General features: G+C 32.3%; 1 protein-coding gene across 2 annotated transcripts in view; it reads right to left on the minus strand.

Moving 5' to 3' along the window:
- The window catches only part of LOC119831047 (endochitinase A-like), a 36709-nt gene extending 11561 nt beyond the window's left edge, over positions 1 to 25148 (minus strand). Inside the window, exons 1-2 of one of the 2 annotated variants that reach the window (XM_038354274.1) lie at positions 24852 to 25148; positions 9345 to 9467 (exon numbers count right to left, since the gene is read on the minus strand). The gene's annotated coding sequence lies outside the window, so the exon portion shown is untranslated. The remainder of the gene's footprint in view (positions 1 to 9344; positions 9468 to 24851) is intronic. The other variant, XM_038354273.1, reaches the window with a different exon arrangement.
- Between the last annotated feature and the right edge of the window lie 377 nt (positions 25149 to 25525).

Consider the following 25525-nt stretch of genomic DNA (forward strand, 5'->3'; position numbering starts at 1 on the left):
GTTATAAAATATGTATTTTATTGATACGTTGTTCGTTTTTGTGGGTTATTTTACTGTAACAGAGAAATGTTTAAAGAATGCTTACTCTTAGGTGCAGGATCGTAGGAATGTTTTGCATAGTTAAGAGAAAATGCAAATAGTTATCCTTTTCAATTCTAAACGTAAAGTGTATGTAACTTTAAAATGTTTTTGGATTTCCACTGTATATAGGGTATTTTAAAGAAGACAAATCATTCAAAACAGGGACGAAGAGTTTATTCCTTTGAATTTTAAGTTTATGATTAATTGAATAATAGTTCTATGTAAGTTCAATGATTTAAAATTTAAAGTTTTAAATGTATCCTTTGTAGTATGATATCAAACACTCATAATTTTTTCAATATTTATCAATTTTAAATACATAAGTACTTAGGAAAACATTTGCTTGCTAAAATTACGTAGAAGCAGGATTCTTAAATAAATAACGTCGCACTATAACAACTAGTCATGAAACTTAGGTCTGTAACCGACAGTTATTAGAGATTATCTGAGTAATGAGAAGCTATGATATTTAAACAGGAAGTTAATTGTTAGCAGAAACGTGGGCGAAGTCGTGTGCAAGCGTGTGTAATAATATTAATTGTAAAATGGTTCTACTAAATATCTGTCTGCCTCCGACAAATTCCACGCCGTTTCCTTTTCATTGACGTTCGTTGAATTTTTTTTGTTGTTAATTTGTCAGTCGCTTTAAACGTCGAAGCCGTGTTTAATATGATAATTACGTTTGCAATATCCTTGTTAGGTATTAATTGAGTTTTATTTCTAAATAATGAAGAAGAAACATAATTTTATGGTGTTATTGGTTATTGAGGAGCTCCTAAGCTCCTAGTTAATTTACTTAAATATTCAAACAGAAGCAACTCTCTTTTTTTGTAAAGTAGCAGGGCCGTAGTGTAGGGCAGTAGTGGGCCACCTGATGTTAACTGGTCAACTCCGCCCATAAACACTTGTAGAAGTAGAAGTGTTACAGGTGCCTTGATGGCCTTTAAGTGATATATACGTTCTTGTCTGTGACTTCTTTAACCAATAATAAAGCAGTGCTGGCTTAGTGAGGACCTCGGGCTTAAAATCGATAAGTCGGGGGTCTGACACGCGCAAGAAATAAGTGCGCATGTGGACGACATCACCACTGATGAAAACAGTAAAGGAAAACATTATGAGGACACCGGCATGTCTGAGAATCAAAATATCGTCGACATGTGACATCTGCCAACCCGCACTTGGCTATTGTGGTGGATTACGAGCTTGAACCCTCACCCCCAGCAGTGGGAATGACAATGATGATGATGACGATGATGATAACAAATAAGAAGAGTATAAGTGATTTTACGTAAATATTCTAAAACATTGTTTATCCATGTGTCACGATATGTCTACATGATTCAAACACACAATCTAAATATTGTGATACGTGTGTGTGTGTGTTTATGAATACGTTAATTCTAAACATCCTGAACATTCATTACTCATTGCTAAATTTTACGAAATTTAAAGCAGATCCACTGTTGGCATTTACGATCTGTTTCATCACAACAGTTATATAATCTTAGGCAGTAACTCAGTAACTTTATCTCAACAGATGTAAGAACGTTTGACCTCTGGTACACTCATTCTAACAAGGCTTTGTTATGATATTTTTAATGTAATATAATGTTAAAATATCAAAGAGTTGATATTTCGTACTGTTTGAGTTATGTCATGGACTCGTAAAGCGTGTTGACAACTTAATTGTTATTTATACCGGATTTTATTCACTTACATGGTGCGCCACTTAAAATTTTTCGGTATTTTTTAAATGGTAGGCATATTTTTTTAGGGAACCGATGGACAAGAAACTTCTATGTTTAAGGTAAAAGGAAATGGAAGACAAAGGAAAATATGAAATAAGGAGGGAAGGGGGTACACTACGGCAAGGGAAGGCTGCACGACGCGAGTGGAAGGGTTTGAAGACCTTTGCTCCGTGCTTAGATATAGCAGCCCTTCTGGCTGATATTAAGAATCACCACAAAAGGAGACCTTTGTGTAACAAAACCACACACCAACACCAAAATAGAAGTTTATGTTATTCTGTTCAGGTTAAAAAAGCATTTTAGTGGCCTTAGGGCTATAAATAAATAAAATTAATATGAGAAGCAAACGCTTTGTACTCGTTTCACGAAAATAGCGAGGACAAGGAAAACGAAATTTTGTAAACTTATGGTCATATTGACCCTTATAGTTACCAAATTATACATAGAGGAGAACGAGATGTTTATGTAAAAAAATAATGCACAAAAATACATAAAATCATTAAAAATTACACAATACCGTGCATTTGATACACATTCGATTATGTTTATGGTCGAGTTTCGACGACTGGGTGATCCCAAGCGCATAATAAGCACTAAATATTCACCAGTAGCTTGAGCAATTAAATGCTGAACTAAAACACGAGAGCTGAACTAACGCTAAATCGAATTTCATCATGCAATCGAATCCTGAACGGAGATTTGTTTATTCGTATTCACGCTTGTGCATCCCGCGTCACGGCGTGCAGTGTATCGACCTTTACGAAGCTAATAATTATCTTCATAAATTCAATGTGGTAATAAAAAATTCAAATTGTCATTCAAAGACGTGATATTCACATATTCTACCGCATCTTTCCCATGACCTTTTATTTGTTGGCCGTGTGTTAAATAGCGTTTTGTTTCTGGTTGTGCCTTCCGATTCGTTTCTTCTTAATTATTGTGTGATTCGAAAAAAACAACATTAAATATTGAACCAATCAATTTAAACGTAATTGAATAAAAAAATACAAATATTTGTCAGAATTTTTTTTTCAATTAATAAATAAATAAATCAAGGAAAATGTGGTTAAGTGAATCCGATGAGAGCGTGATCCCATTTGTAAAGTATGTTTGACTATTCTGCGGTTCAACTTTTAATATTAAATCGATGTATTATGGATACCGTATAAAGAAATCACAATGCTTTTTGTTGTAAGCAGTAATACATAATACATATAATATTACAAATAGCGGGGCGTGTTGATAGTCTAACATAATAATAGTAGCTATGTTACATAGGAACAATGGAGAAAGCATTTATCTAATAGATGATTTTTTTCTTGTTTGACAGATGTTAACGGACGTGTTACTCGTGGCTATTAGATGTCAAATTAATGAATATTTTTAAATAATGAAATAGACTTCGCGATTATTAGTTGCAAAATTTGGGAATTATTAGTTGTATAATTAGTATGTACTAATATTATTATTTTATTTATTTATTTATAAAAATGTAATTTGAAATGTATACAATTTATAACAATTACAATTTAGTTTATATAAAAAGTTTGTCTTACATATATTTTTAAAGTATATATAAAGCCGATGTTTCCCTAGATAAATTGCTGGGCAACCTGTATTTAGGAGAAACAGTATGCTTCTTTTTTTAATTTTTTTTTTATGTCACAGACGGCAATGGAGCTGATGGAACGCCTGATGGTAAGCGCTACTACCGCCCATGAACATTTGGAGAGGCGAAAGGTCGCCTCTACAAATGGATTGCCGACTTTAATTTGGGAAGGGATTAAGAAAGGATTGTCGAGAGGAATAAAGGAAAGGATTGGGAAGGGTAAGGAAAAGGATATGGGCCTCCGGCTCCCCTACTTACCGAACGAAACACAGCAGAATGCTATTTCACGCCGGTCTTCTGTAGGGGTATGGTACTTCCCCGGTGTGAGCTGGCCCAATTCGTGCCGAAGCATGCTCGACTACCACATACATTCTAAAGTCAATTCACAATTATTGTGAGCTTTTCCATCGTAAGGTTTTTGCGTTTCTTAGGCGATAAATAAAGGCGGGGAAGTAACTGTATAAAAATGATAATATATGTTTTCTATAAAGATTTTGAAAAAAAAAACTATTCTAATGATGTTTTTGTAATAAAATACTTCTATTGGAATGGACTGGATTAAGAGCAATTTCTTATAAAGTCTTAGGAGGTCAATTTACTTTAATCATTGATTTTCCTTGCGTATTATCCTTCACAGTTCATATAAAAATAATCGAGAAAAACATATAAGTAAAGCACTTCCACTTCCTTCCCAATTCCATTGCATAAATAGCAAATTTCTCTTTATTTTGTCGCAATAAATTCCAGATGATTCACCAAACGTATACCGAATTGGCATTATCAGTGGGTGGTGTGTAATCACATGCACCTAGTGCAAACTATTGTTACCGCGTTCCAAGGGCAATAATTACGTTTACTCTGCCTCATTCTAATCTTCAAGGGTATATTTCCTTATAAATACTGATTGTAAGATTATCTTAATATATGTAAGCCTTAGTGCCACATGTATGCGATGTTAACTCATAATCTCAACGGAAATTGTGTATAACTATGGACATTAAAGGATACAAATACACAATCACAGTGGTTAGTTTTATTTTATGTAAAAGGATTTGTATTTTTCATTTCATATTATCATTATTAATATTATGGATATACGAGTAATAACTCGAACGTTTATAAAGTGCAATAAATTATTTATTTTAATCAAATATAGATTATTATATGAGTATAGTTCCTAGTTGATGCAGTTTATGTAATAACGTTTCCTCTTCAGTTATAACGTATTAATTACGTACTATTTTTTATTCAAGGAAGTTATTTTTATTCAATAATTATAAGCCGTATTTGGCTATGGCCGAAGTTTATTTTTACATAAGCGAATAATGAATAATTAGCATCTTGATTCGATTTTCGCTGAAAGAAAACTTCGGCTATAAAAAAATATATGAAACACACGTCTCTGCGCTTCGTGGTTTGCTCCGTGATCAATCAGTACCCTGTCTCATTTCATTGGCACATGCACACATTGTGCTTTTTACCTATACATAATTGTAAATTTAAAGTTTAGTTGAATAATTTATGAAAATATTATCCGCCATAATGACTACGTACTCATCATGTTCAATTCAACAAGTAAAGGATTTCATTCATATTTCGGGAATTTAGAATAATTAGAAGTGTGGTTCAGACAAAATTCCGTTACGTTATTGGTTTATACAAATCTCAAATACTCTGTTTTCCGATAGATTTAGCTTAGCATGTTTTCCGGCAAGATAATGACACTGCAATGACGTCATACACCTGGAACTTGGCGAATTGCATACCGTCAGTGGGGCGCGTGACGAGCAAAATTGCACAAGAACGCATTCAACCCGCTTTTTCTATTACGTAAAAGTGTATCAAAATTTGTATTCACGTAGAACAAGCGTGCTTACGATGCAATGTTTACATAAGATCACATTTAATGTATTTATTGAGATACTTTTTGTAGAAGTATTAATGAGCATAACATACATTTTGCAGTCACAGATAAATACAATATTATAAAAAACCACAAATAGCTCTTTGTATCCTTGCTTGTATTGATAAAATAATAGACTTTGACTGCCATTTTAAATCTTCTACATTTTTAAAGCTAATAAATGCTCGTCTCATTGAATAATAGGTACAGGTTCCCTTAATGGTTGTCTATTTACGCAAGTGAATTAATAGCTTTTACTTTCAACACGCCCACGCCGCTCTCATTTACCGTTGGACGAATATAAAAAAGTAAATCATAGAGAGTATTTTTACATCATTTGAATGACATATAATTAATTTATTTACAATGTTTTATTGGAAAAACTAAAACAAGAACAATACTATTTATAGGAAATGTACCTTCAGGCTATTATTTTTCAATTTTTATAAGATACTACCCAAAGACATAATAAATTTAGCAGAACACAAATTTAGAAAACATATTAAGTGTTCTCTCATTTTTAAAGCCTACTATAAAATTGACGAAAATTTTATTTTTATGTTATTATAATTTTTAAGTAATGTTTTTGCCATATTGTATTGACGTTCGTAAGTGCCCCTTTGGGGTTTAAATCGAAATAAATAATTTTGACTTTGACTTTGATGTTAATATACTTCATACAATATATAATAACATCTATTTACTTATTCAGAAATCATGTAGGATACATGTATACATATATATACGTAAAAGTTAAATCACGTTAAATAAGCGGCATTTATTTCGTAACAGGGAACATAAATTCGCGCTGCGTAGAGCTACCTTAGCGAATTAGACTTTTTTGCTAAGACCGCTTTTAGCGTAATTATTTATTTCCATGTGAAGTCAATGTGTAACTTTCAACAGTTGACGTTGTACCGCCCTTGACATTTCCTACACTCCTCCATTTGCTCGCCGCATCGCAGACCTTTACTGAGGTTTAAGCATTGCATATTGCAGATAACATAAATATTTATAAACCTCGTCATGAAATCGACCACATTTAAAAATCGCGTGGTCAAGTCACCGGCGTGAAGAATTTTAAATGCTCCATATTCCATGGAGAGGTTAAATTATGTATTTTATAATTAAAGTAATTGCTAGGATTGAGGAAGTGTCATAAGAAAAAATGTATAAATTGATATAATGTGTACAGATACATATTAGAAGCCAAAGCGAGTTTAATAATATTATCAAAGTAGAAGTATTATTTGCCTGTGATATTATAAATAAAATTACTGTACGCTGTCTAGTCTCGAACCCCCGACTTTTTAATTGAAGTCTAAGTCCTAACCACTGATACAGCACTGCTCTTACGTTCTTTACGTTTATACTTAGATATACAGTGTTATAAAATTATTTTAATGCCATGGAGTAGCAAAATATTTCATACATTTTGCCACATCTATTTTTTATAAATTTCAAATTAATTAAAACTATCTTAATTATTATTAGTCAATTTAGATATTGTTAGAGAACAGGATTGTATAAAGTTGATTTCGTTGCATGACAGCTAGGAAATAAATGATTATATTTAAAAACTAACGATTAGAAATCGGAACACAGGAAATAACATATGCAATGTTTATTTTAACTAAAATATTATATAGCATTAATATGCTCATAAATATTCAGATGAAGAAAATCAAACGGGTATCTACATGATCTACATGACGTTTTTTTTCTCAATGGAAGATACATCACCAACAAACGTAAACAATGCAATAATGTGAGCGTACTCTATCCATCATTACGATACATCATTAGTAAACATTCGTTATACTGCAGTGTACAGTGTAGTGATTGATGGATATCGAATATATTGCAAAATATTGCAAAGTACGTAAATTACAAGACCACCGTCTTAGTTTAGTCGTAGGGAATACTAAATATTATCACGGAATAACAAATATAAAAAATACTAGCTTTTGTGATACTTTATAATTTAAAGTTAGTATAAATATATACGTATTTATTAGTAGGCATATTGTTAATTATGAGGTTTATGAAAAGTTACTGAACTTAATTGAAAAACTTGGTGAATATACTAAAAATATTGATTGAGATATCTTCTGAGTATATTTATATATCTTCTGAGTATTCATCGTAAGGCGGAGAAAGACAAAACGGGTCACAAACTTATATTACGTAACTGGCTTTCCGCCTGCGGCATAGTCGGCATGGTCGAAGAAAAATAGACAGACAGTGGGTTCCCTCGTATAGTTTCCCTTCCTGCGGGATTTCCGGGATAATTATAACGGGTCTGGTAAGTTGTGAATATTTTTCATTAGAATCAAAATCATTAAAAATCCAGTATATTATCGAATCCTGTATCAATATATATAGGATTTTAGAAGGATATAAGTAGTAGCATTCCTTAAGAACAGTTATAGTTATTCGATAGAGCTAATTTGATACATTATAGCATCTTAAATGTAACATAATTGAAAACGAGCGAATCAATTCTGTTTACAAATATCATGGATTAGGTAAGAGTTACATTGTAAAGTAAAATCGGAAGACGACCTTTAAGGGATGTATAGTCTCTTTCAACGATAAAATGTTAGTAGTACATGTGCTTTATAAGCATTAAATATCGTATAAACAGAATATCATATTATTGTTAAATTAACTACTTCTTTACATTATTAGTTATTATATAGAATCACAGATAATATAATACTATACTAGATAGAACTAATTAAATAAACCTTAATAAGGTTTCGTTAAAATTTCAACTAAAAAATGATCAATACAATATTACTACATATCTCATACAATTACCCAGACACATAAGATTATAATTAGAATCTATACTCATAAGTAATATCATTATCAAATTCGTCATAATATGACCCTGTGGTTATACTGAATACGTCTGGCGCCTCACGATTACATATAAACTATATCTTTAATGTATTTTGGTTTAATAGCGTTCGTATCAGACTACTAATTATAGAACAATTATCTCAAACCTCAGCGCCAGTAGCTAATTATAGGCCGGGATCGTCTCGACAATCAATCAATTACAAATTGCAAATTGGCAGTTGCATGCATTATTTCTTCGTTCTCTGGTTTATTGGTACGAGATACAACATCTTTGTTTTCCAGTTTCATAACATTTAATGAGTTGACTTTGCAACAGAGGGGTGTATAATTGTAGGACATTGCAGTCGCATTAAAAACGTGACAAACTGTGAGTTTGTAAAGGCAGGTCGACGCAAACTCTCGCTCGATGTAATATCAATTTGTCCGACGGCCTTGGCACACAAGCGTGTTAGTTTCACTCAACTAAATGGGGGCATAACTTTTTGTTCATAGTTTGAATTATTAGTATGAATTGGCGGGAAAGGCCTATTAGCAACAGACAGTAACAACCAACAGCAGCTAGTCGCCTGACATTACAATGTCTATGTAAACACTTACGAAACGTTTTCGTTCACCTACAGATGCGTCATTTTTAAGCAATATTTTTTTTTGTTTAGTCTGTAACGTCAATTTGACTTCCAAGAAATATTGTAAAGGTTTTTTCTATTTAAGGTGGCTGGAGCATGGAAGACAACACTAAGTGTTTATGGATGGAAATGAAAAATGATGAAATTCAATAATTTGCCATTTTTTTATTTAATTGTTAAACATAAAATAAAAAAATACCCATAATGGAATAAAAATGAAGTAATAAGCATAAATAATCTTCCGTTTTTTGTCACAAGTTCCACGATAGTTTTAAATGCAATTACCAATTTAAAATACTATTTTAACTGTAACGGTGCGTATTAGAACTGAAAAGAGTATTTTCTCACGTTTAAGTTTTATACATATTCTCAGAGAGCTCCTTGTACCCAAGGCCAAAAGTTGTCCTTCAAAGCGGGGCCTTCCACGGTCCACCCACTTTATATCTCGAATCTCTTAATGTCATAGTTTGTTGATAACGCGTGTTCAGATATAAGATATTTGAAATTACCTCACTCCAAAGTAAAGTGCAGCAAGCGTGTCGGCTAAACGGTACGGTGTGGTGAACACCTCATGATGGCAACTTTTCTCCTCACTTCGCTCACTAACTACGGAGCATATTGATGTCCATTTTCTGAAATTAAAAATAATTCTTTAAACGTATATCTATTTAATATGATTAACTATTGATATAAAATATTACATGTATTATGTATATTGTATACTTTTCCCTGCATATATAATCCTTGCTTATAATAAAATGTATTGGGTCAAAAACAGACATTGAAATGACTGGAAAATATTCTGATAAATCACTCGTTCTAATTTTAAGTAATTAATTCATTTTTAAAAATTGTCACGTGATATTTCTTGAGGAAAATTAAACCAAGGGCAATAAGAAATATAAAAATATTATACAATTATATAATTAAAAATTATGATTAGGTATTATTATGTATAATAAAAACGCCAACAGCATACCAAAGATGTTATTAAACATATTAAGTATCTCACAATAATATCCAATACCATTGGCAATATTAGCATTCATGCGTAATGATGAAGCATTAGTAATGTATTTCTATTTAATCTAGACAGTTGATGATAGAAATCGTATTATATTCTGATAAATAGACTCATATGTAATTACGATTTGATACGCATACAATTGCTCCTCTCATGTTAAATCTATGAAATTCTTCACCAAATGTCATCTGGTATATGTAATAGGTCAAGCGTTAACTTTACTTTTTGACACAGGATGTGTCGAAATATGAATGATCCAAGAAATGTTGATGATCATGATAAATAAATTCGTAATATAAAATTGATAGCTTAAAAATTGACATTAAGTTATATGGTCTTTGTTAGATTCAATAGAAATCGTTAATCATATATTATCTAAACTGTTTGATATGTTTTTAATAACGCAGGTATAGTTTGTCCATGACAATAGACAGTCTTATTAATCCTCACCTCGCGACATGTCTTAGGTCACCTTATTAATGTTTGGTATGAGAATGTTAAATAGATAAGTCGTCAAATGCCATGTAACCGGTTTGGTTAATATCACTGCGCCTGTCTAGTGCCGGATGATATAATTGGTTAATGATCCTCAAAAACATCTATTTTATAAAAGGTGGTCCAAATTTAGTCGTTGCTATGTATATATTATAACTAACATGTTCTTATACGTAACTGAAGTATGTCTATTTATATTTATTATATTTTCGTATGTTTGACAGATACTTCCTATAGAGCGGAGAAGAAAGTTGCATACGATTAGAATCACATAAATGTTTGTCACCCAGAGAGCGTGATATCCTGCTAACTAGTGACAGTTGTGGCCGGCACAAAAAGTTAAGCGGTGTCGATTAACGTTCATATAGAATTAAATGCGACAGTGAAATGAAAGCGTGCTAAATATTGATGACTATTGTGGGCTGGTAGCAAAAAAACAGCCTTTCAAGGCATTCCGCGGGGCCGCACTCCGCACGCCTCGGCCTCGCTTTAACGAAATAATAACTAACTACAATCATTAACTGGGCTCTAAATAAAATCTCACTCGGTTCAATACAATTGGCGCCAATCAAAGGTGACAGATAAAATCAACACGTTACGGAATAATTAGGTTCATTGAAAACTGTGTGCGCCCATTGTCATTGACGTAAGAGTTTGATACAGTGCGACAATTATTCGTTGATTATATTTACTCATGCTTAACTAGTGCTTTATCGTATTAATTACGTCTATTGAATTATAATCTATATAGCTCTCCTAGTGAATTAGGTATGGCTACATTATGAAATATATATATACCTGATGTTAACGAATCCATTTTTTATTAAAACGGTGTGTCATGTATTGACGCATATCTCAATTATATAGACTGAAATAATGGTAAAATCATGATTAAGACACTTAAAAAAGAAATAGCTTAATGAACTTTGAGAATATCCTCGACATTCTCCGCAGATTAATAATTCCTTTCATATTAGACTGATTCGTTCGAAAATTCATTCGTTCAAAAAAGATTTATGTTAGAAAATATAATGGGCTTATTATATTTCATTATAGAAGAGGCGTTTTGGGACAAGCGTTTTAATGATTTCATTTTCTACAAATCGTAAAGTTCAACAATCGTTGCTCAGATTTAGACCGTTACAAACATGACATTATTACATTGTGTCCCACAAACAACCTAAATCACTAATGGATTTTAAAGCACATGGAACGAAATATTAATCCAAACTATTCAATTACCTTGTTATACGAAGGTTACATTAGACCACCTACATACTACACCAGTCAGTTAATATACTGTTTAGAGATAAAATTACTAACCAATTATATCCATTAGTGGAGCGAATTGCATTTCGAAATTATGATCATTGTTTGAAGCCTTGACGAAAGAATACGTAGTTAGTATTATGAATTCTTTGTGGTTCCGCATTACATGTTCGAACAATAGCTGTTTATTACCGTAGGAATAAGTATACAACATGATTGCTATATACATGTGTACGGATATCGAAATCTTTAACTTACCGCAATTATTAACTGCCTACTTATAGAAGAAAGTTTATCCCTGCTATTATAAATGCTATTATAAATCTTTCTGTGTGGCTGACTGTCTATCTCTTCTAGACTACTCAAAAGATTTGAATGAAATTTATGACAATTGCGTTTTGAGACCTCAGAAAGGACATAGGATAGTTTTATTCCAGAATAGCCACAGGAAGAGAAAGAATGCATAACAAGCCCCGAGACTGTCTATGCGGCCGAAAGTTAATTATTTATTTATGTGTTATGTTTTTAATTATTTATGTGCGTGAAGCTAAAATAGCTTGACGACGCAATCTTTAAAAAGGTTTTAAATGTTCGTATACAAAAAATCACATTGGTTAATTGAAGGCCCGTTTTTCCCAGTCCATTCCTTCTTTCCAGTGGTCAATCCTTTCCTTATCCCTTTCTCCTTAACAGCGGGCAGCGCATTTGCTTGCGAATGTTTATGAGCGCTGGTGATCGCTTACCGTCACGCTAACCACCAGCTCAGTTGCCCACTAATGTTAAAAAAAGAAGAAAATTTATTATCTATGCTCAGGGCATAGATAATAAATTTTCTATGTAATAATGTAATATACAAACCAATTTAAATATGTAAGAAATTGTCACTGGAATATACATATCTGAATGTATATCTTACATATTACTAGCAGATTACTAACAGCTTCAATTCACGCACAATACGCGAAGAAATGTTTCGCGTTTCATATTAAATGAGTATTCAAATCTGGCTCAAATAGTACCTACGTGATACACCAAAACACCGTTGTACACGCATGGATAAAGCGTGCTTAATTATTGAACTAGACACACTCTGCGTACAATAGCAGCGTGGGAAAGGCGGTGGCATTTAGCCATGTATGTACGTGTCGCATCTTCGATTACCTAACTACCGAATACGTAAGCGATAGCACGATAACTGTGAAGGTTTGTTTCTCGGCTTTTTATAAGTATGGAATGTAGGCCTTAAGCGTTTTTTAGTATTGAACTCGTTTCAGTTACCATTTGTTGTCTATATCCGACTACAAAAAACCTTTTACCTCATAACATTTTATTGTGTGAAGCGATGTTGATAATTTCTTTTCTTTCGCTTGAATGTTGTCATTTTCATTTGCCATATTGCCCCCCTTATTCAATTAATCTTAATTCAGAGTCTAATGTAACCTACAATATACAAATACATTAATGTTAACTAAGAAGGTAGCTAATTTACAAAAGATATAAACATGTCTATATTCAGTGTATTTGAATAGTTCATAGCATTAGTTGCCGCTAAGTTGCGTGTAGTGTGAATCCTTGCAAAACTTGTAGACCGGTATCGGCTACGGGTTTTCCTAATTTATGTGGTGATATTTGTGTTTCATATTTTACACTTTGTTTCTACATATATATGACATTTGTATGTTATGTCATCAAACTACTTAACATAAGTGAAAACTTTGAAGAAAATAAGAGCATAGGCAATTAGTTGGTTTAAGACGTTACTGTTATTATAAAAATAATAATCATCATCATTTACAGGCCGTTTAGCTAATATAGTGTTCGTAAATCTTATTCTAGTAATTATACCTAATACATTACATACATTTATCTACACACTTTATAATCCAAATTTACTAAGTACAACATCAAAACTATTAAATACATTTAAAACAATGATTGAGTTTTTTAGCGGTCTCTAATGGAAAGTCTCTTTGTTATTATTGCGTAAAAGTCCTATATAGTGAAAACATAAATAATTATTAGTTTTTGTATCCCTACACGTGTTCTGTGTGTTTGTTGATAATTAAATTAAATATAGATATTTTTAAAAAGCGGCTTTTATTGCCAAAAGATAAGATGACATCATCACAATGATTTATTGATATCCTCATATCAGATTGGATTGAAATTAACTCACATTAAAGCTTAAACAGCCGTATCAATTTATTAATATAACACATATTCAGTAATATATATACATATTTAAGGTTTTATAGATAATAACTTCAGAAATTGTTCTAGATTATTTATCTGTGTGATTTAAAATTAAACATGATTAAAAAAGACCTTAACATTATAGTTTACTAGCTGCGCCCCGCGGTTTCAGCCGCGTAATTCCGTAGGAATATCGGGATAAAAAGTTATCTATATGTTATTCCAGTTGTCCAGCTGTCTACGTACCAAATTTCATAACAATCGGTTCAGTAGCTTTTGCGTGAAAGAGCAACAAACACACACACATCCTTACAAACTTTCGCATTTATAATATTAGTAGGATAGGTTATTATTGCTTTCATGTTAGCATTGTAGCAGGAATTATTTTGTTTTAATACAATACGATACTCATATAATCACAATGACGTCAACGAAATACCGAATAATGTAATTATTATCGGCTTGTTAATACATTTCGTCATGTTTTCTTAAGCAGGTCAAAAGGAAAATAGTGGGTTAATCGCGTTTTGATCGCTTCCACTCGTATTTGCGAAAGAATGTTGTCGATTGCTTTTTCTTGTAACTTGTAATTTTTTTGTTTATAGTTGTATATAAATTTGAGATTTTTATTTTTATCTTAATACTGTTTTGTTAACTGTAAAGACTACACTATGATTGTTATATTTAAGGGACCATCAGAGGATATATATAAGTGATAATAACTTTAATATATACTTTTATTTATAAATGTTTAAAATATTTGTTTTTCTATGTTGACGATATTAGGAATAATACGCTAATGATGAACTTTTTTATTAAGATAAGTACAAGAGAATATACCTTACTAGCCTGTACTACAGAGCTGATTAATGGTGGAACAGGACAAGGTTTAGGACGAAGGAGCATCTTATCGTTTTAAACCCGTCTTATAAGCGTTAATTTTTTGGCCATTTAAATGATGTGTAAAATGCACTTCCACTTGAATAATATTGATTTAATTGTATGAATACGAACGTATTGGATGGAGACGATACAAAAATAAATTAATTCATAATGATATTTCTAGTTTACATACCAAAAATCAATGAAACATAGCTTAGCAAGAAAATGATTTGTAGATTTCATGCATGACTTTACGAAAAAAAGTATCGTGGTAATAGTAGTTAGGTATTCTAACTCTTACCAACACTGCGCTAACCAGCATTACACAGCGCCGTTGACACCTTCTTCTTTCTCGCAGGTTAGTATGTGAATTATTATAAATGGTGTTATATTTTGTTATTATTTTCGTTCCAATTAATATGTATGAAATATGGATTATTTCAAATTTTTACTGTATTTTTTGTATTATGTATTTTGGTTTAGTTAAATGGCGGTATTGTACTATCGTTCCACCCAGTATTGAAAAAAAAAATACACATAAATTATTTTGTAACATGGTTAAGTTACGATGTACTTAGTATGAAACTTGTGGTATCTAGGAATAAATATTTTAAATAGAAATGGTACAAAAACACGCTGTAGGAATAGTGTGAAATGGAACTGAAAAATTAATTCTTTTTACGGAAACATTCGATCAGAATTTCGCTTGAACATTTGTAGCCACGATTTTAATAGCGCCAAACTTCTTAAATGCTAATCGAATAAGAACCAGCGTTAAATATATCACCTACTTACGTAGTAAAGAAGTATGTAATGTCTTTAAGATATGTTAACACATGTTTACTTTATTCAATTGCAAAAAACTTTCATAATGAAGAGAAAATTTGCGTACGCATATTTAAATATATAATTCTCAACTATCATGCCCTGATAGATGCGGAACATAAACATTATCGTTCAATACTACCAATATGAATGAAAACATGAAGAAATGTAATAATTTGATGATTTTTTTACGCTTGCCGGAAGCTAATGGTCACGTTACGCACGATATTGCTATTATAATAGACAGCCGCTATTGGTTTTACAAAACAATATATCAATCTTATTACGTTTTCCTGCTGTATTCCTAGATATGTATTAGTCAATTTTAAATTTACCCGTAACTTTTATAAATATATATCAATAGTTTGAAATGTTATCAGAAAAACATTAAGAGGGGATCATTCAAAGAACTTCATAGCTAGGTAATATCGAAAGTAGATTATAATAAAAATAATACGACCCCATCGATTGCATATAAATTTTTGAATAAACTTAACTACTTTATAGCTGCTGATTTAATCCTTCGTAGCGCGCACGAATCGAAACCCTCTTAAATGGCAAATAGGTTCATTTTTGTGTGGTTACATCTTGAGATTGCGCTTTAGTTGCAAACCGCGACGCGGCGCTAACATAACTGCCTCGTTTGCATTTTTACTTACACTCTTGAACCGGCTCGAAGTTACTATCACAATAGACAAGATCTGCATTCTGAATGCAATATAAGAATCCTTTGTGTTTTATTTATATTCTGGTTAAACGAGGTATGCCAGCGCACTTAGCACTTTTTGAAAATTGCTTTGTTATAAAATAAAAAAGCTGGCAAATTTGACTGTAGAATTGTTATTGACTCGTTTTCGGGCGTGCTAAATTAAAGTTGTTATTTTCATCTTATTATTTGTTATTACTGTCTATATGACTACAATTATATGTGAAACATAAATAAAAATATTCTAATATTATAAATCTGTAGAGTTTGTTTGGTTGGATGAACGCGCTAATATCAGGAACAGCTGGTACAGTTGGAAAAATTCATTCAGTGTTTGAGAGCCCATTTATTGAGGAAGGCTTTAGTTTATATAAAACATCAGGTGATTAAAACTGCGGGGCACAGCTAGTTTAGAATAAAATGAAACAAGGACAAAACACTTTGTAATGTGCGTAAGTAGTATAATATTATTTTCTCTTCTGCATATATTAGAATAATGCAAATATTAAATAGAAAGTATCACCATGCGTCATCTTTAACATCTCAGTCTTAGTATATTTGGTCAATTTCACCGAATTCCTGTTCATTCATTTGTAAATTAAATAACATGTTATGAGTAAATTTTTAAAATATCAAATATAAATATTATATAACTTAAATCAATTTAAATAATAAACCAAAGATTCAGTTACAGGATGTTGAAAATTAAGGAAATAATGCAATTAAATATTCATGTTTGTGAACTGCGCGGAATGTAACCTTTATAATAAAATAAATAAAAAGAAGACGTGAATACCGTTGATAGGAATGCACACGATTATTTGCAAATCCGTGGCAAGTTCCACTCGAAAGATGGGCTTTAGCTCTCAACATACGTCACACGATAATCCCACTGTGACATGGGTATTGCGAAGGCGGTTAATTGTACAAGTGTCCGAATGATAAGTTATCAACATCAGTCCAGTCACGATTTAGCCAGACCACTCGTAACTTTCTACATTACGAACATCGAGTGACATTTGCGGACCTCGCCGTCATTTATTGTCCTCGTTCATTCACATGTGACCTTCTTAATAAGTCCGATAAGTCTAGAGATTGATAGAAAGATTTCAAATGTACTGCGTCAATCGTTTAAATGCGTGGTCAGAGAAAACTCTTATAGTTCAAGTTCCTGTGTGACTTCCATCATACAGCCTATCCTATGACCTTCCTAAGGTTCAAAACTATCTTTGTACCAAATCAGTTTCAGTAGTTTAGGCGTGATGATGAGTCACACATACAGACCAATAGACAGACAAATAGAGTTATTTTTAACATTCAGAATATTAATAAAGTAGGAATGTGGATTATTTATGATTAGGTATACATTATACATACATGTGGGATATGAAACTAAAGCGTTGGAACGTTCTAGCGTTCGTGTTGAACGCGGTGATTGTAATTATTTTAATTTAGTAACGGTTTTTACGTCGAAATATGTTGAAGTATGCATTAGAACGGATATCATGTCACAGTTAGTAAACTTGTTGCACTTTGACCTTGCACGTACCACTTTCAAAATCCCGCATTCCGCACAGTTACGTTGTAGAGAATTCACGATCCATAGTTCTATTGTTCGGTAATTTAGCCTCACACATTGGAATTCCTGAATCACTAGCTAGCTCCTTAGTCCTTACCCTTTAACGGCGATTCATTATTCCACGACCTTTGCAAACACTCTTGAGAAACTGCTCTAGGACGTTCATGTTATGCAAGTTATTGGAATTGCGCGTTGTATTGCTTTGATTTTTAAATAAACAAGCGGCAATTAGTTCTGGAACCAATTGATGTTTAAAAACATATTTGATTGTCATTATAATAATACACCTCTCCAGACAAAAAATAACATTGGTATACACTTATGTAGACATTTCAATGTAAAGTACCTTAACTCATTAATTAGCCATTATTGACATTCTGTGTTTATTTGTATTAACTGTTTTATAGAACTGAATAACAATATTTATGATATGATTTAGATCTACAGTTCTCACGATGAGAACATTTATGTAGTTTTATTTTGTACTTCCCACACTGTATATAAGTAGTATGAAGATGTTTTCTTAATTAAATGTTACTTAGGAGCTTCGGGTGAAATGAATATTGAATAAAGTTTGAAAATTTAAAAGATATCAAATTAACTAGAGGTTACCGTAAGACATTTCCAGAATAACAAATATATACAATCTCTTGACAAGATTTCATTAATATTAAATATTGCATTAAGGTTAAATATAATGTATTTTATGTTCGCATAGAAAACAGATGACTGTTTAATATAACTAATTTTAATTACATTTGCTATTTTCTCTTTAACCAGTCAAGTTTTAAACAAGTCGCGGAGACATCACGAGGTTAGCTTGCACACACTTTTCCGACACTTGCGGGTCGTCGCCGTCGGCAAGTTTCTTATTTTCTTTGATATTACCTACTTATATATCACCTAAAGTGTGATGATATGTGATTTCTAAGTATATTAAATATTTAGGAAGTTGCTACTCTGTTCTTTGAATTTATTCGAATTCAACCGAGCAAGGATAATTAGAAGATATGAAACTTAACTTTTAATAGGCGAATGACAATGCTATGAAATTCTTTTAACGCTTATTCTTGTTATATATATTTATAGTCATATGTAGGATATTATGATTACTATATAAGTATATAATAAATTCATAGACATGGCGATTTAAAGTCTTCTTCTTCGTCTTCTTTTATTTTTTTTATTTTTTTGATTTCAACTGACTTGCTGGCAACATGACTTAGAAACTAACAGGAAACTATAATATAGGTGTATCTTTAAGTGTCAAATTTAGGTGCCATCTCTATTCTTTCACATAGTCCGACGGAACGTAATTTTATTGCAGAAAGATCAGATACTAGAGCAAGTAATGCTTATCTTTACAGAAAAAGAACACTAAGAATTTTTTGTATTATTTACTTGGAATAACGTAATGTAACCTTAGAGTGGTTGAAAAAGTCATCATCGTATCTTTTATTTTATTTAGATAAATCGTACTTTTTCGAGAAGACATTTAAAACACCGCCCAAGGCTGAGCCATTAGGTAATACCTATTAACAATTATGTTTTTCTTCTAAATTTTAATCTCAAAATCAAGGAAACACAACGAATTTTCTCAAAAACTTATTTATTCCCTCTTTTTACATCAATTACAAAGATATAAAATAAAGCAAGTAGGTAGGTACAAACTTTTTCTCAGACGCCTACCAATTTATGTAATACAGGCAATATATTATGCTGTGAAATCGGACCTTTACAAATATTACCTGACATGGCACAGATAACATAAATTGTAGTGCATATGCATGCACAGCCTATAAATTATTACATATTGCTATTTAAACTCGCATGCAAGGGGCACTGACCTGCACATCTTGTGTCGCGTGAGAGCTCTCTGATTACATATCGTTTGTGATTAGGCTCATTTCTGACTATTGGAGCTATTATTTTGATGTTATCATTATTTTATATGAAAACCACTCCTGTGGTAGGGTGTGCAGATTTATATCCAACTTTTTGTAACGTCGTTATTATCCCAGATTTGTTAGAAAGTAGCGCGAAGTATGCAGTTTGACGTGTTCTTTGTCGAATATAATAATTATTAATTAATGAGGCGTAAATTCCAAAGATTAATGAATTTTGTTGGGGCAGTGCTATGTAAAAGATTAATGTACACAATATTATACTAAAGAATGTTTGTAAATCGAACAGGCGATTTACTTGAAAAAAAAAATCGCTTTTGTTATATTGTATTAAGTTTTGTACACTAGGTCAAATGTAACATAATGGAGTTTTTTTGTTACAATGTTGCGTTTAATAGCACACTTCAGTGAATGTAAATAAAAATATGTCTTTTCGCAAATTCACATCACAAAAACTGTATTATAATTTGTCTTCACTAAAGATTTCTTGATAACGAGTTAATAAATATGCCAATTTAATATCAGTTTAAACGAGTCGTGTACCTACATACGTAAGAACCTATTCTCACAGGCTCTGGCAAGTAAACGAGTTTGATAAAAACCTTGATATTATATTCAGTACCTACGTTAACGTTGGCGTATTATGAAACTTAACACGTGCTCAACGAAAGGACTTATCTGATTCCTTGATACAACTTCAGCAATTTAGAACGAGCCGTTTTTGGCAACAATTAGTAAATAGGTCAGTGTATACGGAGGTGGCGCGTATGTTACGCTGCAATGTTGCTTCATGTCTTGCGTCAGACTGCACGCGGCGCATCGTACTGTAATGATGTCCACACATACCTTCGAACATCATTGGTCGTAGGTTAAGTATCATGTTGTTGCCTATTCCTTGGTGTATAGGGTTTATGGTATCTCTACGGTTTGGTATCTTTGGGAATTGTATCTCTTTGGTTGATTATTGTTGTAAACCCATATTAATGTATCAATGTTATGATTTTATCGCTGATCTGATTGATATGAAAGTAATGGGCACAAAAAGAGCTAACTCGGTCGAGATGGCGTTTGTTTTTTTTTTATGTTATGTTACCATCGGCAATGGAGCTGGTGGGACGCCTGATGGTAAGCGCTACCACCGCCCATGAACATTTGGAGAGGCATAAGTTCCATTGCAGACCTTACGCCTCTACAAATGGATTGCCGACTTTTTTTGGGAAGGGATTAAGAAAGGATTGGCGATAGGAATAAAGGAAAGGATTGGGAAGGGTAAGGAAAAGGATATGGGCCTCCGGCTCCCCCACTCACCGAACGAAACACAGCAGAATGCTATTTCACGCCGGTCTTCTGTGGGGGTGTGGTACTTCCCCGGTGCGAGCTGGCCCAATTCGTGCCGAAGCGTGCTCGACTACCACATACGGGCGATGCTTTTGATGTGAAATGGTTGAGAGGCAAGCCCCGCGAATGGTTGGGGCACCTTTGAATATTAAATACAACTTAAACGTAGGTACGATACGACTAACACATTGTTAAATCTGTCAAATAAAAATGAGTTTTGTTCATTTGGCATAAATGCAATTTTCATTTAAATAAGACTTGGGTTATGTTCGTTATAAAATTTATTATTTCATAGTCTTGCATTAATACATGCTGGGCACCCAGGGAAATCGACTAGAAACATTATTTCATATATATATTTAAAGTTAGTGTCTCTGTTTTTAATACGTTATTTCCTTACATAAATTCTGTATAAGAGTAAGTGAGACAATTTAGTTAAAAACGTGTTTGTTTTTTAACTATATTTATTATGCATATATAAGAAAAGAAATAAACTCTCAGTGTCATTGGTGTGTTAGTACCAAAAATATGTATAAGAAAAAAAAATTACTTCTACATAATTTATTAAGATTAATAAGCATGACTATAATGTATAAAAGCATTACATATTTGTATTCCCGCCATGTACATCGCATTGTGGATTGCCGACTGTTATAGTGTTTACGGACGATCGCTATTTACGCGCCCCATTACAGATATCAAAGTCTAGAATCTACATGCTGCTGACGAATACCGCCACGGAAGACGACTATCAAATAACTGTAAGTCGAGCACAATATACAAGTGACCGACTTAAGATAATAACCTGAAATCTAATATCGCAAAGTCTTGAACACGAAATAATTAGACCTTAAGTTTGTGACACAGCTTAACGCACCGTCGCGTCGCGTCTTGTTTTACTCAGAAGATTTTATATTAAATTCTCAAAGAAACAATACGCTTATAAAGTTGTTTTTGTGCGTTATATAACTGACTTTTATATAAAAAAAAACTAATTGTATAGTATTAACGAACACTTTTACTGTAAAACATTATAAGCGACTAAATAATTCTTAACTATATACTTAGAGAAAATAGTGCTCATAATAATACATCTAATTCTGTACTTCCGTGATATAGCAAACTTCTCTCAGAGTTCACCTTGAAGTGTGGCCAAAAATTTAAATCAACATATCAATTTGCATAAAGTGCAGCCAAACCAATGACGTCATCAAGCGCCCATCCAAAACGAATGATTATTAAAAAAGCGTCTTTGATTACTGTCTCCGACGTTGTAGTATTTCGTTACGCCTCAGTGCTAACGTCAAAGTGCACTTTGATTGCAGCGATTACAAATGCGAAGGTCGGAAATGTCAGTTGTCAGTAAATAGCATCGGCGGGAACTCCATCAGAAGTAAAGTATATGTCGCAATGGTACTCGACTCATATAAAGAAATAATTCATAGCACGCGTTTATTTTTATGCTTTTTAAAAGTGAAGCAACCTAAAGAGATTTGTAAAGATTCTCCTCTCTTGGTAAACGCCTACACTTCAAAAAACTTTTTCTTATTATACACTTACTTGGCAAACTTGTTCATAAAAATGCATAAAATATGAATGTGAAAATATTGTAATATATAATTCTTAATATATTCTCTGTTTATTATTTTCACTAATTTATTATAATCATTGATGTATTGGTATTAAGAAGCAGCATAAACCTGATTCCTCGTAATGACTTGATTTCAACACTTTCCAAAGTAATAGTGTAAATTAATTTTGAGTGCCAATCGTTTATCAATAATGTTATTATAAAAGTTTTACTCACCGATTAGACAACAATGTCATTAACCCAATTAGCAAATATTTTTACGAGCTCACCAAGTCCATAAAGTTTCATAATAATATCTGGTAATAGCCATACATAATATTATTATGGTTGAAAGCTAATTTTTGATGTGTTAATGATAAATATGGATAAATTTAAACATTGTTTTTAGTGGAGAGATCAAGATTACACCTGCGTTAATTTGTTCAAGGTTGAAGTGTTGTTCGAATGGATAATTTATAGATTATATGTATATATTTTATAGAAAATTAATATATTACCTATGATTTCTGTGCTTAGGTATATTATAACATGTGCTATCTATATATGTGCATTTTAAAACTACAAAAATACGGCGGTAAAATTAAACATACTTTATGTCGATTTCGAAGAAAACTATGTGCTCATGTATTTGACTATAATTTAAATAGTCAATATTATTTCGCTTAGTTAGTAGATTTTCTAGTTTAAAAAATGTTATAGGTGATAACCTTATATTGGTTAATAGTGCATTAATATACTCTGTCTTAATATAATGTATAATTAACAATATATAATTTGATTCCTTTGATGCATTCGTCAATTTATACTCTTCTATATAAATAATCTTGTTTATTTGGAACATTTCAAGTGAAACAAATTTTAAGTACGATTAATATGATAGCCCTTACTACTGAAATTTAATTCCTTACTATGTAAATGGAATTAAATTGTACAAACCTATCATTTAATATCTTTTCGGAGTTGTTAATACATGTGCAATGAGCAGTCCAATAAATTAAGTTCTTTATGGATGCGTAAAGAATAAATTTCATTAGAATGTAACCCAAATGTTGCTTGACATTTAGTACCACAAGACGAATACATTATTAGCTATATAATATATACTAAAGATCATTCTAACAGTGTCAATGTATTGAATATTACTTCGTCCTGTGCATTGCAAATCAGATAGGGAAAGCAAAATGTCACGTATATGTAATTCGTGAGTAAAATATACAGCCGGCGTTAATAAGGTTTACTTTCGAGGTTTTCTATAATTTACATCCTTTGATCAGACGCATGCCGAGTGTACGATTAACCACATTTCTATGTTACTTTCAAATATAGCGCTCTTCTGTCCATACACAATTCTTGGTCTAATTTATATGAAGTAAAAGTTGTTATGTACAAGTCAGTCAATGCTTTCATGATATTGCTAAATAAGATTTATATGCTCCGTATTTAAATGAGGCCGGGTTGTTTTCATATAAGTATTTATTTCCATTAAATATGAATACATAACTACTTATTCAGAGGAATGCTGTCTGAGATTATTAATTAGTTATGAACAGTACGGTTATTAATCAGACTTCTCTGTGAGGTTTGATAAATATTTTTCCATTTGAACTACAAGGTCCATGGACAAGCCGAACCGCAAAAATCGTATGTATAGAAGACTAATAGAATAATAGAGCGTTTGTTAAATATATTCGTACTTTTCTATGCTATACGCATCGCGTTGGAACATTGGAACATGTTATATGTAATTCGAGTAACTTTTCAGCATTTGCGTTATATAGATTAAGTCATATAGCAGCAGTGCTATCTCGTAACGATTGCATGTAGCAACATAACATAATAATAAGGTCCAGTAATATCTCCACCGTATACATACTTCTACGTTCCCAAGGCGGTAATTCGTATCTACGATAACATAAACCTGTTCCGATGGTTCGATTGCAACTCCGTAATCACAGGTACCGAGTAGCCTGGTGACCAATTATTGAAAAACGGACTTCTACTTACGTCACTTTATTTGCAAAGCCTATAAGATACAACCACCCAGTTTCGCAATCCCTCGGTCAATAAAAACCGCCAATTAATTTTCTAGAATTATTGAAATCAATCAAAATTTTATTTATGATTTTTATTAAAAATAAAATGACGTTATTGGAATTTTATCCGTAACACTTATCTAATTCTATTTACAAAAAATAATAAAAATAACTTACGTTCAAGTGAGCGTAACATCCAAAAGCGGCGATTTAAGAACTATAAAATATTTAAATTATCATTAACGTTTATATTCAACGTTAAGAAAAATTATGCACGTTATTCACAATATGCATCCGATCCACAGGAAGTGAAGGTCACATAAAGAAATGGGATAATATCACTCGTTACGATATATCGATTATCGGGAAAAAGGTCGATAGAGATACGTAATGCCGCGCGCTTAGAGTTGGCAAAACTGACGTACGGAGCGCGCAGGCGCCGCCAAGGTATTGTTAAAAGTTACTTTTACTTGCAAGACTCGTTCATACCTCTAGGCAGTTCGCTTTAGACCTCGTTCGTTGCTTCGCGTTATTGCTGCTTTGTCGCTGCGCATATGAGAAAGAGAAAAATAGAATTTTCTCAATTGATCGCAAGCTATAGAAAAGATTTTCAAATCTATGTAAATATTAAGTATGGCCACGGTCCATTGAAATTTTAGGCGAGTATTGCATTACTTCCTTGCGTGGCAAGTGAGGGTGAATGGACAATAAATCATTACAACATTTATGCAAAGTTTTTTACCTCCTCGCTCATTATGAAATGCAAATCAAATAAACTGAGTACATAATACTGCTTGTACTTCTGACGATTTGCGGTATTTTAGTTGCATAGATAGGTGTTAAGAATAACT

Source organism: Zerene cesonia, chromosome 13 (assembly GCF_012273895.1).
Source record: "Zerene cesonia ecotype Mississippi chromosome 13, Zerene_cesonia_1.1, whole genome shotgun sequence".
Taxonomy (NCBI): Eukaryota; Metazoa; Arthropoda; class Insecta; order Lepidoptera; family Pieridae; genus Zerene; species Zerene cesonia.